Genomic DNA, 17122 nt, shown 5'->3' with positions numbered 1-17122 from the left:
TGTGACATCAGCATGTTGTCACATCATCTGCACACAAAATGGTTTATGAGATTTCAGATGCGTTTGTTGGAAAACAGAGGTTTGAATTGTGTGAAATGAGTTAAGCTGAGGAAAAGAAGAAACTCTTTTTCCTGTAGGAAGTGGAGGTAGTGGAGGTCACCCGCAAAAGGTTTTTTCACTTTTCAACAAAGTAATGACTCAGAGTCAGTGTTTGAAGCATCAAGGACAATGAAAGTCTCTATTTCAGATTTAGTAGAAAACAGCAGATTATTAGCAACGAAAGTAATCGCTTTTCTATCGGACATCTGCGCAAAACTTTACTGATATTTACCAAATGTTGAAAAAACAGAAGCGTAATGTTAGTTTTCCATTAAATGATTGTTTGTTTATTTATTATCGCGAGATGACATGAAAAGTCATTCCATAAACATGGCGACGAACGTAAATAAGGTGTTGATTTATAGATATATTCATTATTATTATATATTACCCCTCTATCTCGTATTAAATTAAAAAATGATTGGGTTTCCTGGTGTGTCCACACAAACCACGATATGTTTCTTCTTCGCTTGTTGTGACATCCATCAACATCGTTTTTTTTAAATTCACCTGACTCTAGTTGCGAAAAAAGGTCTTTCCATTGCAATTTTGTGTGATATACCATTTGCGCTATACCAGAAAAAACACCTTGTGAGAGCGCAAAAACTTTTAATCGAAAAATGAGACTTTTGGCGAAATTGTCGTTTTTCCATTAGGTACATTTTTATGCGCAAGTTATATTTGCGCAATTTGAGGGTCAATGGAAAAGTGACTAGTGTTGATGCTAAAAACTATAAAAAAAACTTCCTGCTAGTAAATAATGGGGTATGAGATTCCATTGTGTTGTGATGTCATGTATTTGTGTAATTTGTCTGATAGAAATGTAGCGGGACACCACCAACACAGGACCAGTGGATTATTGAGTTATTATTATTATTATTATTATTATTATTTTTTTTTTTTTTTTTTTTAATCATTTTAAAATTTATTTTCTACCAACACAGGACCAGTGGATAATTGAATTATTATTATTATTATTATTATTATTATTATTATTATTATTATTATTATTATTATTATTATTATTATTATTATTATTACATTTATTTTTTAAATCATTTTTAAATTTATTTTCCACCAACACAGGACCAGTGGATTATTGAATTATTATTATTATTATTATTATTATTATTGTATTTATTTTTCTAATCATTTTTAAATTTATTTTCATTGTCCATTTCCAAAAGTACAATCCAAAATAAAGAAAGAAATTCACATTTTATGATATACGATTTTGGGACACACAAAGTATAAACCGAAACCAATGGTGACCCCCATACCAACCCAACCTGGATCTCAAAATACGAAAACCACTAATAAAAACAAATACATGTATATAGATGAAAGAGAATATAATTTACAGATATAAACAGATAGGTGATCAGGATAGTCATAGATAATTATGTTGCACTCTTTCTTTAACTATAATATAAACACCATCCCACATACTAAGGGTTTTTCCACTGGCTGCATGCATCCGGACCACTGACCTCTCCATTATAACTATATCGAGAAAATAACTGATCCATTGTTGCCATGGTAAAGTATGAGGGGGCTGCCATCTCAATGCCAGCATTTTAGTGACTCCTAATTATTGAAGGAATATATACAATGGAAATGGTGACTCATAGACTGCGACTACAGGAAGCTCAAATGGACAAAAAGTGGAATAAATGGACTGTTTACAGAGCTCAGAATAGTGGAAAGACTGGATAAAGCTGAATGTAATTAAAAATGTGTGTAATGTACCCAAGTAATGTTGGTTTGTTTGTTTTTTCTTGTTTTTGTTAAATATATGTATAGAAAATTTCAATAAAAACTTGAGTGACAAAAACCAAAAAACTTCCTGTTAGTAATATTTCATCAAGTCGTATGATTTCAACTCTTTAAAACCTGACGTGTCATCGCTGACACATCCTGTAAGTCTTTCACTGTTTGTGCAATTGGGAAAATTCCAGCTGTTTCTAAACCCTGAGACGTTGCCCTTTATAGGCTTTATTGGGTCATAATGGTCATTTCACTCAGGTCTGTACTAGAAGCTGGAGAAAAGCCATTTTATCAGAATTATAACGTGCAGTAAATTGTAAATGACTGCTAGATTTTGAAAGTTCTAGGTGCTCTGGAAAAATGGGCAAAAGGACTCACTCACAGCATAGTTTCTAACCTTTTTAATAGTCAAAATAAGAAAAAAGTGCAGATGGACCATTTTAGGCTTAAGGTTTAAAGGGTTAATATCTTATAATTTCAGTAATTACCTTTTTTTTTAGTAATTTTTTTTAACAAATAATATCTGAGAGTAAAGATGTGTGATCTGACCAAAATATCTTCAGATCCAGAATTCCATGCATACTACAATATAACATATGACATGCAAATTTGTGAAGTGTTTAATTTCTCCTTGAGATTAATAAAGTATTCTGATTCTGAACACATTTTCAGTAAATTCAGTGAATAGTTAATATGTGTACATTACTCACATGAAAGGTCTGTTTCTTATTACGTTTAGTTTTTTTTTAATTTAAAATATTAAGTAACTATCAAAATACATTTGCAGAAAAAAATGATCAGACCATCAAAAGTCATCAGAAACAATGGTTATGCAATCAAGTACTAACTCCTGTGTGAATCATGTGACTAAAACAGACAGAAAAGAAAACATGGAATGCCTAAAAGCACTGTTTTTGTCAGTACAATGCCATAGATATTGATGTAAGAACTGAAGTGATTTTGGTTATTATCAAGAAAACATGGAAAATGGATAGATATCAGCTCTGAAATTAAACTCTTATGAGCTATTTTTGTTGTTATCATTATATTTGTCTAAATAAATGTACCTTTAGTTGTACCAGGCATTAAAATGAACAAGAAATTGAAGTAAACAAAGGGTGGTCTAATAATTTTTTCAGCAACTGTAGAAATCATTGCACCAGGTCTAAGCTATATAATAACTGATGTGTAGGAACAGGAATAAAAACAGGAATGTGTCTGAAAACAAAATTATTCCAACTCTATGAGCAACAGTGTAATTTAGACAGAAGGACTATTTAAAATCTCATTTGCATTATGTAATACTCCATATTAGGGTCAAATAGTTATGTTTTGTTGTTAATTTTATAATAAAAAAACAAAATAAATCTTTAAAACCTCAAAAGCATTAACATGTTTTACAGTAATAATGTCAGACCTTCTTTGCCCCTATATGTCTTTACTGTTTTATCTTATTTTTGTTTTGTGTATTTTTTAATATTTATCTCCATTTTCTTTAAGTAAAATATTGCTACTGCCAGGATCAATATTTATTTACTATTCCTCTGGAGTGTCCAATCTGATTCTGCATATGGATACTCCATATTATGGTTAAATATTATTGTTTTATTGGTAATTTTAAAGCAAATAACAAAATTAATCTGAAAAACCTGAATAGCATTTACATGTTTTACAGTAATAATGTCAGACATTCTTTGTATTAATGTTTTTATTGTTTTATCTGATTTTTGTATTGTGCATTTTTTAATATTTATCTCCATTTTCTTTAAGTAAAATATTGCTACTGCCAGGATCAATATTTATTTACTATTCCTCTGGAGTGTCCGATCTGATTCTGCATATGGATACTCCATATTATGTATGTATGAGATTTTTAATCATGTATATTACATGAATTCTTTTTAATTCTAATACTAATCAAATGACATTCTCTGTGCTTTTCTGACTGAATGAATCTTGTGCTGATTGTAAAGGAGGTTTGTGCTATTTGAATCTGTTGCATCAGACTTTTTCATATCCTAACCACATGATGCATGTGAAATCACACGGAAGATGTAAATGTCATCCAAATGAGAAATAAAATAATCTCTTGCTATAACCTCCTGAGACCCAGCAATGCATTTTTATGCTCTGCAGTGGAAAAGAGTTTCACAGCTTTATTAAAAAAAAAAAAAAAACCTGTCCACTGCAAAAGATATTTTATTAAATAAAAATGTTTAAAAAATGTATCTGAAAAACTGTGGCATCATATGGTTTCCAGTCAAAGCAATTATGTAATGAAAAAAAAACCCAACAACAAACGTTTACTTGCTAGGTCTCAGGAGGATAAAGAGTGCATTTTTTTAACATAATGAAATACCCAAGAATTTTTTTTTTTTTTCAGTGCCACATGATCTATATCAGGGGTGTCAAACTAATTTTCTTCCGGGGGCCACATTCAGCCCAATTTAATCTGAAGTGGGTTGGACCAGTAAAATAATAGCATGATAGCCAATAAATAACAACTCCAATTGGTTTTAGTGCAAAAAATGACATTAAATTATGCCAATATTTACATTTACAAACTATCCAAACAAAAAGGATGTGAATAACCTGAAAAAAATGAAATTTGTAAAGAAATATAAGTACAATCTTATCAATATTTTGCCTTGACTTACCATTTATACATATGCATTACAGATCGGATCTACAAAGGCACAAAACATGTAGTAACAGGCGGAATATTGTTAAAATTGCACTGAATTTTCTTTAGACATTTCAGGTTGTTCATATTTGCTCAGGTTATTCCCATTTTATTGTTAAAGGATCGTTTGTAAATGTAAATATTTTCATAATTTAACCTGTTTAACCCTGACCATATTTTCAGGGGAAAAACGCCTAAAAAGACATACCCAAAGTAAATGAAGAATTACTTCACAATAATAAGGTTCATATGGATGTTCTTGGTGTCTTTGGACATTTAGAGACCTCACAGAATCTATTCCCATTGTCTAAAATATTGTATCTATTACTATGCCTGAATAAACTGTAACAAACCAAAAGAGAAATTAGAATTTTTCATCCTCCCCTGGTTTTTTTCGGCTGGATTGACGATGATATGCATAAATTAATTGATTTTTAACAGCGTATATTTCACCCCACAAAGATTAAAAATCATGTTTGAACATTAAAGTTTGCACTAAAATACACTTCTGATGTACTTTTAACATTAGGGTCTAAACTTTGAGCAGAAGTTGAAAAAAATATCCATTGTCCTGATTTATTATATTTTCATAGTAGATGAATATTAATATAATTTTTTCGGCATGCGGGTGGGCTGATAGGGCTAAAGAGGTGTTTTTTGCACTAAATCAAAGGGGGAAAAAATGGTGCTGTCATTATTTATAGCTTATTATGATATTATTTTTGAGTTTGATGCCCTAACTTGCATTTTGCAAATTCATCCCGCGGGCCGGACTGGAACCTTTGGCGGGCCGGTTTTGGCCCCCGGGCTGCATGTTTGACACCTGTGATCTATATTGTCGCATAATCCTACAAGTTAACCCTTTCATGCATGAATTACAAGAACCTTAATCAAGATTTTTTTTTGGGTGATTTTATTCCTCTGTAGACATTAAAAAAAAAAAAAAAAAATGCGATAATTTTTTTTATTAAGGTATTTTTCATGGAGTTGCAAAAATGTCCACTCAGCTAAGAAACATGTATTTACTGATATACTGTGTGAAAGCTATGAAATAAAAACATTTTTGATGCTGCTAATCTGATGTTTTCTCACATTTTAACATACTCTAATACTAGTCATTACTCACTTTATGGAGATAATATGAAAAAAAAACAAAAACTTTTTTTTGTAAATTACAGTCTAATAACAATAACAAGGAACTGATTTACACTCAAACATGTTAGATCAGGTTTATCAAGAACAGCAAAGTTACAGCAATGTTATATATGAGGTCTCTACGCTGGCTCCCTGTCTCTCAGAGAATAGACTTCAAAATTCTCTTACTAGCATATAAAGCACTGAATAGTTCAGGCCCAAAATACATCAGAGACCTTCTAGTCCAGTATGAACCATCCAGATCACTCAGGTCATCTGGTGCAGGTCTGCTCTGTGTTCCCAAAGTCAGAACTAAACATGGAGAATCAGCGTTCAGTTTCTATGCTCCATATATCTGGAACAAACTACCAGAAAATATCAGGTCTGCTGAGAGTCTGAGTTCTTTTAAGTCAAGGTTAAAGACTCACCTGTTCACTGTTGCCTTTGACTAAAAGGCTTTTGACTTTTTAAATTTTATATTCTCTTTGAAACTCTGCACTGCAACTCTTAATTTAATATGTGTGTTTTTATTTATTTTTTTATTCTATTTTTTTTTTAAATTTTATTTTATTTTATGTGTTGTTTTATTACTCGCTGTTTTTAATCACCTTTTACATGTTTCTTTTATAATGTTTTAAATGTGTTTCTTTTTGTTTCTTTTATTTCAATGTCCTGTGTGAAGCACCTTGAATTGCCTTGTTGCTGAAATGTGCTATACAAATAAACTTGCCTTGCCTTGCCTTGTCTAATTGTAGTGTATGGGATGATGCATGAGTGTCCACTGTGTTGGCTGATATGAAGCTAAAACAACAAAATCCATAAAAATACTAGAGAACAGCTGGAGAAGAACTGTCCACTGTAGTGACCACTAAGCATGAAAGGGTTAATCTGGTCACAAGGTTTTCATCACAGTGACCTATAATGCATCAAAAAGAAATAGCTTTGATTTCACTCTTGCCTAGTGCCATAAAATAATCTAGATAAAAGCTCCTAAATCTTTCCATTAATTAAGTGGAATCACTGGAGTGTGTGGTACTCATTCATACACTCATTCCTTTTGCGTTTCTGCAGTTTGTCCCCCCCTGACCCTCTGTGGTTTTTTGCTGAGTTCATTCTCCTTCCTCTCCGTTTGATCTAAAGTTGGGGACTAAGTCAGCAACAATAGCATAAACAGAGTGTATTCACTGGATGTTCATGAAAAAGCTGCACACACTGCACATGTGGGAGCAATAATGCTTCCTTTTGGACTGCGTCTGACTGGTATCATTGTCAGGCTATTATCAAGATTTATTTAGTTAAAAAAAGAACTTAGCACATTTCGGTGAATTTTCTCTGACATAATCACATTTACTTTTTCACGGACTGACAGCGTCTATGTGGGCGCCTATTGTTCCAGTTCTTTGGGGAATGTGGTACATATTTCAATGTCCCCCTGCCAAGCTGTAATTGACTTAATCTTTCCATTAGCCCCAAGTCGCCAAAGTCAGCTGTCATCTGCTGGAGTTAACTGTTGTAACAAGGTCTTTTTTTTTATGCTTCGTGATAGATGTGAGTTTTAGCTGAGGATGATGGGTGATTTTTAACCCCCTTACCCCTTAGTACAACACAAAAACACGCATGCACAAGTGGCGCACATACACACACGTCTCCTGCTGACAACTTTAATAGGGACACGTACACCGTCTGACAAACTCATGTTGGTTTCTGTCAGGTGACGGGGTGTTGCTGATCTTATTGAGTTCTGTAAATACCCCAGTAGACAGACACAAACACAACCTATAACCTCAACCCATCATCACCTCACCACAGGTAGCCAAACACACATAATCCCTGCAGAACATTCACTCACAATACCACTTACTGTTTGTGTCAAGAAAAACCTATCATTTATTTTACAATATGTATAAAAACACTGGACTACAAATGTGTTAAAATCATAGACTGTATTGTCACTGTCGTTAAATGGCAACATGACTTTATGCATCTGGTGCTTTACAAGAGTTACAGAGGAACCTGATTTATGATGTAGAAAAACGACATTAAAAAGGTTACAATAGTATACATGTTTCAGAAAATTGTTTTGTATACAGCTAGTGCAATAAAGAATCTGTTTACATTATTACCTCCGCCAAGGAAGTTATGTTTTTGCCAGGGTTTGTTTGTCTGTCTGTCTGTCTGTCTGTTTGTCTGTCCGTTAGTGTGCAACATAACTCAAAAAGTTATGGACAGATTTTGATGAAATTTTCAGGGTTTGTTGGAAATGGGATAAGGAAGAAATGATGATGATCGGGGGGGGGGGGGGGGGGGGGGGGGGCACTGATCAGCCTTGGCGGAGGTCTGCGCTCTCCGAGTGCTTCTAGTTTACAATAAAATATTCGTCTTTAATTGAAACTGTCAAACAAAGAAATTCCAAACGAGTTTTCTGTGTTGTGCATGTTTCACTAATTCAGTTTATTCATGTCCCAATTCAGTACAGTTCATTTCAATTCAGTTCAGTTCAATTCAGTTCAATTCAATTCAGTTCAATTAAGTTCAATTAATTCAGTTCAATTCAGTTCAACTCAACTAAATTCAGTTCAGTTCAGTTTCATTCAATTCAATTCAATTCAGTTTCAGTTCAGTTCAGTTCAACTCAACTAAATTCAATTCATTTAAATGCAGTTCAGTTCGGTTCAGTTCAACTCAGTTCAGTTAAGTTCAGTTCAATTCAATTCAGTTCAGTTCAACTCAACTGAACTCAAGTCAACTCAACTAAACTCAATTCAGTTCAGTTCAATTCAAAATCACTTCAGTTCAATTCAATTCAACTCAACTAAATTCAATTCATTTTAATACAGTTCGGTTCAGTTCCACTCAGTTCAGTTTAGGTCAGTTCAATTCAACTCAACTAAATTCAATTCATTTTAATACAGTTCGGTTCAGTTCAGTTCCACTCAGTTCAGTTTAGGTCAGTTCAATTCAACTCAACTAAATTCAATTCATTTTAATGCAGTTCAGCTCAATTCAACTCAGTTCAGTTCAATTCAATTCAATTCAATTCAACTCAACTCAACTAAATTCAATTCAGTTCAAGTCAATTCAACTAAATTTAATTCAAGTCAACTCAATTCATATCAGTTCAATTCAAAAAGCTGGATTTGTCCCCAGGAGTACTTTAAGGGTACATGTGAATACCATGACTGCATGACACCTTTACATAACCCCAGAAATCTAAGAAAATAAAGTAAAAAAAAAAAAAAAAAAAAAAAGTAAAGAAGAAAATCATCTAATGTAAATTAAATAATATGAAGAACAACTACGTATAATAAATAACATGTGACTGTATGAATAAGGTGGATAAAAAGGAGGTTATTTCATCCAGATGTAGCAGTAGGATGGACAATACCACGGGGTGTTGTAGATACAAACATCTAAACAGATAATCGTCGTTATGTAAATGTATGTACTGTAGCAGTGCAGCAGTAGTACTGAAAGACGATCTTAATTAGTTCCGACCTTTTCTAATGGCTTTGAATTTCTGCTGCCAGCTTGACTATTGCATCAGCGTTCATTTTCAGAACCAGGGTTGAAACCTGGCTGATACATACTACATCTAATTGACAGAGCTGGACTGCAATTCCAAATGAGTTCTACACCCACGGAACAGCGCTGACTTACGACCCGCTGCAAAGTTAAAGCATGGCTACACCGCCCAGCGTTATCCCCTGACAGTTACAACGGTCAATTTATCTATTTCTCAATGGTTCGTGTCTCACTAAAGTCACTTATCTGTTCTTCCATTTCACAGAGATATATGTTATGGCAGTTAAAGCTTATAAAATTCATTCTTAATTGAATAATAATGATTTGAACCTTGACAGAATTATAACTACGACTTCAGAAAGCAGGTTTTATCCCTTGTAAATCTATTGTGCAAATTCACCTCACTATCCTTGGTTTTCAGACACATTCGTCTTTTTATTCCTTTTTCTTCACACCAGAAATCACCTTTGACCTGGTGCGGTTATTACATACTGAGTCCCAGTTCTACTTTATCTATCAGTAATAAATAAATAAATCACATTGTCACAATCATTTTAACCCGTAAAGACCCAAATTTACACCAGTTACTTAAACCATCTACTGATATTAACCCTTTCATGCATACTGGTCACTACAGTGGACAGCTATTCTACAGCTGTTCTCTTGTATATTTATGGATTTTGTTGTTTTGTTTTTTTGCACATATCTTTATTAAAATTTTAAGACACTACTTATCTTTTCTGACATGAATTGGTAACATTGTGTAGATCTCCCCTGAGCGTAATAGTTATAATTTTCACGCAATTTATTAGTAAATACATGTTTCTTTGCTTCAAAAATTAAACACATGGTGTCCAGCTGAATGCACATTTTTGCAACTTCATGAAAAATAGGTTATTATTATCATTATTATTATTATTATTATCATTATTATTATTATTATTATTATTATTATTATTATTATTATTAATAATAATTTTTTAATGTGTTTTTTTTTAACATTATTTATTTATTTTTCATAATAAATTTTTCAATCACATTGAAAAATTTATCATAGAAATGAAAACACTCAGGAAAAAAAATCTTGATTAAGGTTCTCATAATTTGTGCATGAAAGGGTTAAATATTTAATAACCTTAGAGCCTCTAATCCTATAATCCTATCAATACATGTAAATAATTGGTGTAAAATACAATTTGTCATCTTTTCTTACTGAGCAAAGTATTGAATTATTATGAATATTTAACCCATAAAGTATGGAAGTAAATCTGTCTCATCAGATTTTGAATTATAAAAGCCATTGAATTTCTTGCGCTGAATTTTTTTTGCACTGAAATTAAGCATCTGAATTTTTTATCTCTCAGTTTTACTATGTTCATAAATTTAGAATAAAAAAAAAATTCAGATGTAAAAATATTCAGATGCAAAAAATTCAGACGCAAAAAATTCAGATCACACATCCGGGACACCAAGGATAAGCAGTCAATTCTATCTCAAGTTGAACCGCTAGCCAGCCAATCAAGTTATGTTAGGTTGGTCATGTGACGCCAAATTGAATTATAAAAGCCATTCTACCACTGAATTTTTTGACACTGAAATTAAGTATCTGAATTTTTTTTTTTACATTGAAATTAAGTATCTGATTTTTTTTTTTTTTACATTGAAATTAAGTATCTGAATTTTTTGTCTCAGTTTTACTATGTTCATAAATTTAGAATAAAAAATATTCAGATGCAAAAAATTCAGATACAAAAAATTCAGATCACACATCCGGGAAACCAAGGATAAGCAATCGATTCTATCTCTAGTTAAACCGACAGCCAGCCAATCAAGTTACGTTAGGTTGGTCATGTGACACCGAAAACATTCAGATACTTAATTTCAGTGCAAAAAAATTCAGTGCTAGAAATTCAGTGGCTTTTATAATTTAAAATCTGATGAGACAAATTTACTTCCATAATAAAGACCCAAACATCCATCGTTGACCAAAAGCATCTACTGATCTAAACTGTTGATCCATTAATCCTATCAATACATGTAAATAATTAATGTAAAAATGCATTTTGTCATCTTTTCTTAGTCATCAGATATGACCCATTTGGACGTTCAGAGGCTCCATAGTTACCATGGAAACACCGTCATCTTCTACAACATTGATTCACCAGCAAAACCCACGGAGTTGGATCAATGACAGTGGATGGACACGCTGGGTTTATTTTCAGTTAATGGTAGATTTTACTGAAAAAGTCATTTTTTCACAAGTTTTCTGTTTTTTCATATAATAACCCTCAAATGTGATCTCAGCATGATGATTAACCCTTTCATGCATACTGTTCACTACAGTGGACAGCTATTCTACAGCTGTTCTCTTGTATATTCATGGATTTTGTTGTTTTTTTCGTTGATTTTTGTTTGTTTGTTTTGGGTTGTTTTTTTGTTTTTTTTTACACATATCTTTATTAAAGTTTTAAGACACTACATATCTTTTCTGACATGAATTGGTAACATTATGTAGATCTCTCCTGAGCATAAAGCCCCAGAAACATAAGCCCTCACTGTAGTTTTCACACAATTTATCAGTAAATACATGTTTCTGTGCATCAAAAATTAAACGTATGGTGTTCAGCTGAGTGGACATTTTTGCAACTTCATGAAAAATAGATTCCTAAGATTTTTTTTTTTATTTTTTTTTTTCATTATTATTGTATGTATTTTTAAAATTTTTTAAAATTAGTTTTATTTTATTTAATTTTATTTATTTATTTCTTTCAGAAGAAAATTTTCAATCGCATTGGTTTTTTTTTATGCCTAAAGAGGAATAAAAACACTCAGGAAAAAATTTTGATTAAGGTTCTCATAATTCGTGCATGAAAGCGTTAAAGTGCATGATCAGTCCAGCAAATATAAGAAAGTACCTGCTTTTCACTGAAAAAATGCAAAATGGAGAGGATAATAGTGTGATAAATGGTGATAAATCCCTTAAGAAAGGTTAACGAGAGAGAAAATTTAATTTAGGAACTACCACAAAACTAACTCTGGGTCTTTATGGGTTAAAAGAAGCTATAAAAAAAAAAAAAGTATTTCATTCTATTTTTATGGGCGACAGTGTTTGTCTACTGGTTACAGCTGATCCCTGATGTTCATGGATCCGTTTCACACCCCTGTTTCTATAACGGTGTTCATAATTTCATGACATTCTACTGATTTTTTGATCATTTTTATTTTGTTTAGATTGTTGACTAGAAAAACTGATCAATAACCACATCAATAAAATAATCTACTTATCTGAGAATGGAAAATTTGCTTAATTACAGTTAAATTATGCCAATAGTGTAATTAATTTGCATTACAGCTATTGTATGTGTTACTTTAAAATTAACAATCTCCACTTAATTTAGCACCTGCTTAACAGCAACAACACAAATATTATTTTTGTTAATATAAATTTTGTAAATAAATATGGGCTGTAAGATGTTAAGTTACAAAGCTGAAATATTTTGTCATTGATATTAAATCATGGTGGTGTAATTCTTATTTACAGCATAATGTAACCTAAAGTTGTTGGGGTTTTTTTGATAATTCAGTCAACCAGTTTAGAGCACTTTTTAACTGTTACATCTGTATAAAAGAAATAAAAGTCTCCAAAAAAGCTATTACAAGGAACTGGGGAAAGACAGAACCACCAACAAAGGACCAATGGATCACTGTTATTGAGGGAATATATACAATGGAAAAAAAATAACTCATAAACTGCAACTACAAGAAGCACAAATGGACAAAAAATGGAATAAATAGACTGATTACAGAACCTGGAATGGTGGAAGGACTGAATAATGTGAATGTAGTGTCATGTACCCAAGAAAGGTTTAATTTATTAGTTTTTTGTTGTTTTTGGTGACTGTGTTTATAAAATTTCAATAAAAACTGAAGTGGAAAAAAAAAGAAATAACAATTAGAGTCATTCTATGTCTAAGAAAACTAAAAAATATTGATCTACTTCAGGTAATTTTACATGCAAGATTCAAGGTATTGTGCATAAGTATTTTTTCTGAACCTGGCTATTTGATACCTTTATACTAATGTAGGACTTTCACATTTTCGTACTGTTTATTACTACTTGTATTGAAATAAACCATCTAAGTACTTGATCCAAAACTGGTCAAGAGTGTCATCATCATCTACAGTATTTGGCCCTGATTTCTAAACACTATTGAACATAAACCTTTACAGGACGTTTATACTGTCCTAAATCATCCTCCACAGCTCTGTAACTCGCTGAACAGGAGAAGAGTAGGAAATGGAAGGAGTAATAGATTCTAAATGTGGAGCTGCCACTACTCAGGATATCAGAAATGTGCATCAAATGAGGCAGAAAAGTGAATCACTTTCTGCCATCTAGTGGCAACAGAATTGATTAGAAGATTAAGTAAAAAAAAAAAAAAAAAAGTCATCAAAGGATTTTTTACCCAATAATTGTGAAAATATATTATCAGATAAATTAATAGATTATAATATATGTTATTTATTGCAATTTATGACTAAAATTAATCTGTTTTACTGTTATTATTAAGGAAAAAAAAGTCTCTTCTTCTGTTATTTTAACCCTTTCATGCATTCTGGTCACTAGAGTGGACAGTTATTCTCCAGCTGTTCTCTTGTATATTCATGGATTTTGTTGTTTTAGTTCCATATCAGCCAACACATTGGGCGCTCATGCATCATCCCATACACTGCAATTGATACCATTACTGTAACATTGCTATTCTTGATAAAATGTATCTGCAGTTACATGTTTGAGTGTAAAGTAATTGCTTATTATTTTTATTAGACTGTAATTAACAACAAAAAGTTTTTGTTTTTCTTTCATATTATCTCCATGAAGTGAGTAATGACTAGTATTAGGGTATGTTAAAATGTGACAAGACATCAGATTAGCAGCATGAAAAATGTTTTTATTTCATAGTTTTCACACAGCATATTAGTAAATACATGTTTCTTCAAAAATTGAACAAATTGTGTCCAGCTGAGTGGACTTTTTTGCAACTCTATGAATAATAGATTCATAAAAAAAAAAAAAAAAAAAAAAAAAAAATTCAAACACATTGTTTTTTTTAATCCAATCCAATCCAATTTTATTTGTAAAGCACAGTGGATTAAAGTACTGTACAGAAAAATGAATACAAACCAAAATAACAGAGTAAAATACAGGAATAGATTAAAAGACATAGAACTGTAAAATAATAATAATAATAATAATAATAATAATAATAATAATAATAATAATAAGAAGAAGAAGAAGAAGAAGAAGAAGAAGAAGAAGAAGAAGAAAAATATAAAATAATATAGACAGATAAAAGTACAGAAAAATAGATAAAACCTAAATAAAAGAATGACAAGAATAGATTAAAAACACAAAAAATCTGTACAATTAATGTCAAATTTAAGAAGAATAAAAACACCCAGTAAAAAAAAAAAATCTTGATTAAGGTTCTCATAATTCATGCATGAAAGGGTTAAGCTACAGTTGTCCACCCACACCTAATGTTCAGAAATAAGGGGTATTTTATTTTCAGCTTTTTATTTTTACCTTTCGGCCACAGTCTGAAATTGGAGATCTCCTCTGTCTATTAATGAATCCTGTCAAGAAAATTAAAATAGATATTCAATACATCTTATCATTTTCTTAAACACACTGCCTGATATGACTCAAATATCTTCCAAAAAACAAATATAGCTTACATTTTAGCTATGTTTTTAGTTAGTTAGTGTAGTTTTATTTCAAGCACATAGAATTGTCAGATAACTAAGAAATATACAATGTGGTCAAACAAAATTTTTCAGAAATTTGAAAAGGAATGGGAGGAAGTATAATTTATAGACTCCCACCCCTTTTTACAAACTCATAATTAAATTTTTCCTATATATTTTTACAATAACACATTGCATCCATACAAACCATTCACATACATTTTTTTTAACTCACCTCACACACAATTTTGCATAATCAACCTTTTTTAATATAAACTATAATATTTATATGCACTTTCATTATTTACTACAAACACAATCATTAATAAATATGATAATATCTCCTTATCGTGATAGTCGGTATTTATTAAAGAGAATAAGCAAATATTTCTAAATAAAATCTCCTTGTATTTGTTTCCTTTGTTTATTTGCTTAGAGAAAATAACTGTGAAGTCAGTTTTAATGCCATTGAAGAAGCAGGAAGTTTGTAGTATTATTGATTTAAATTTGTGGTAAACTGCAATGTGATCCCTCCCGTTTAGAGATCCATTTCTACAGACTACGACTATTCTCGATGGCCCTATTCACTGTGGCAGTAAAGGTTCAATTAGCCCTTTTCCCCTCATATTAGTGTTGATGGTAGGTTTTCTGGGAAGTCACAATCTGCAGCTAATTCATCAGGTATATTTCAATAATACAAGAAAATGTCATTTGTAACATGTTCATGTTTGCACCATTTAACTCCACTGTTACAGTATGTTTTGCTTTGTCATGTTTGCTGTTGTATTTTTTATGTATTTTAGCATAAAAATGGTCATTAGCACATAATAATATAACTAAACACTTTACTCCATTTTATTCTATACTAAAGTAAATTAAGAAGATTAATTGACAATTGATAATTCTCATTACTGACTATTGTCATTTACTCATTGATATGGCATAGGAATTAGAGACAGAGAAGTCTTTGTGAATGTATATGTGTATGTATGCATCAGTGTATATATGTATTTGTACATGCATATCACAGGTGTCAAACATGCGGCCCGGGGGCCAAAATCGGCCTGCCAAAGGCACCAATCCGGCCCTGGGATGAATTTGTGAAATGCAAAAATTACACTGAAGATATTAACACTCAAGGATGTTAAAATCATTTTAGGTCCATTCAATCTAAAGTGGGTCAGACCAGTAAAATACTATCATAATAACCTATAAATAATGAAAACTATTTTTTCCCCTTTGTTTTAGTGTAAAAACAGAAAAATTACACAAGTGTTTATATTTACAGAGTAGCCTTTAAAAAAAAAAAAGTGAATAACCTGAACAAAAATGTCTTAAGTATGTGGAATTTTAACAATATTCTGCCTGTTATTCAATGTTTTGTGTATTTGTAGATCCACTGTGATCTGTAAGTTGTGATTCACATGTATAAATGATAAACTAAGGCGTAATATTGTCAAAATTGCAATTATTTTTCTTAAGAATTTTCAGGTTGTTCATATTTGTTGATGTTATGTTTAAGTGCAGCTCGTACATGTAAACATTTTCATTAGGGAATTTTGCTTTTTTCACTCAAAAACATAGAGAAAACATTGGAGTTGACATTCTTTATCAGTTCTTATCCTATTATTTACATAATTTCACTGGTCTGGCCCACTTTAGATCATATTAGGCTGAATGTGGCCCCTGAACTAAAATGAGTTTGACACCCCTGATGTATATGTAAGTGTATGTGTATGTATATATGTATATGATGGTGTATATGTGGATGTGTATATATGTATATGTATGCATGTGTATTTGTATATGTGTATTTATATATGAATTTATGTATATGTATATACATATATATGTGTGTGTATATATGTATATGCTCCCACGTGTGTGTATGTACATATTGTTGGTTTAGACAAAGGTGTGAGAGCTAATAAGCTATTCTTCTTCTCACTCCTTCTCGAATATGACTTATTTTTCTTTTTTGTGTGTATTATTATTTTATGCGTCCTTGAATTTTCATTTCTATATTACATTGTGCAAAGAAGTCAATAAGTAGCCATCAGGAAGCTTGTATCATTTCCATATTCGAAATAAATCAGTAAAAAAAAAAAGAAGATGAAAAGTGGAATGAGTTGCGGATGACTTAAAGTTATATTATCAGTTTGTAATACA

Source organism: Sphaeramia orbicularis, chromosome 13, assembly GCF_902148855.1.
Source record: "Sphaeramia orbicularis chromosome 13, fSphaOr1.1, whole genome shotgun sequence".
Taxonomy (NCBI): Eukaryota; Metazoa; Chordata; class Actinopteri; order Kurtiformes; family Apogonidae; genus Sphaeramia; species Sphaeramia orbicularis.
The sequence above is the reverse complement of the archived record's forward strand: the minus strand, read 5'-3'. Positions refer to the sequence as shown.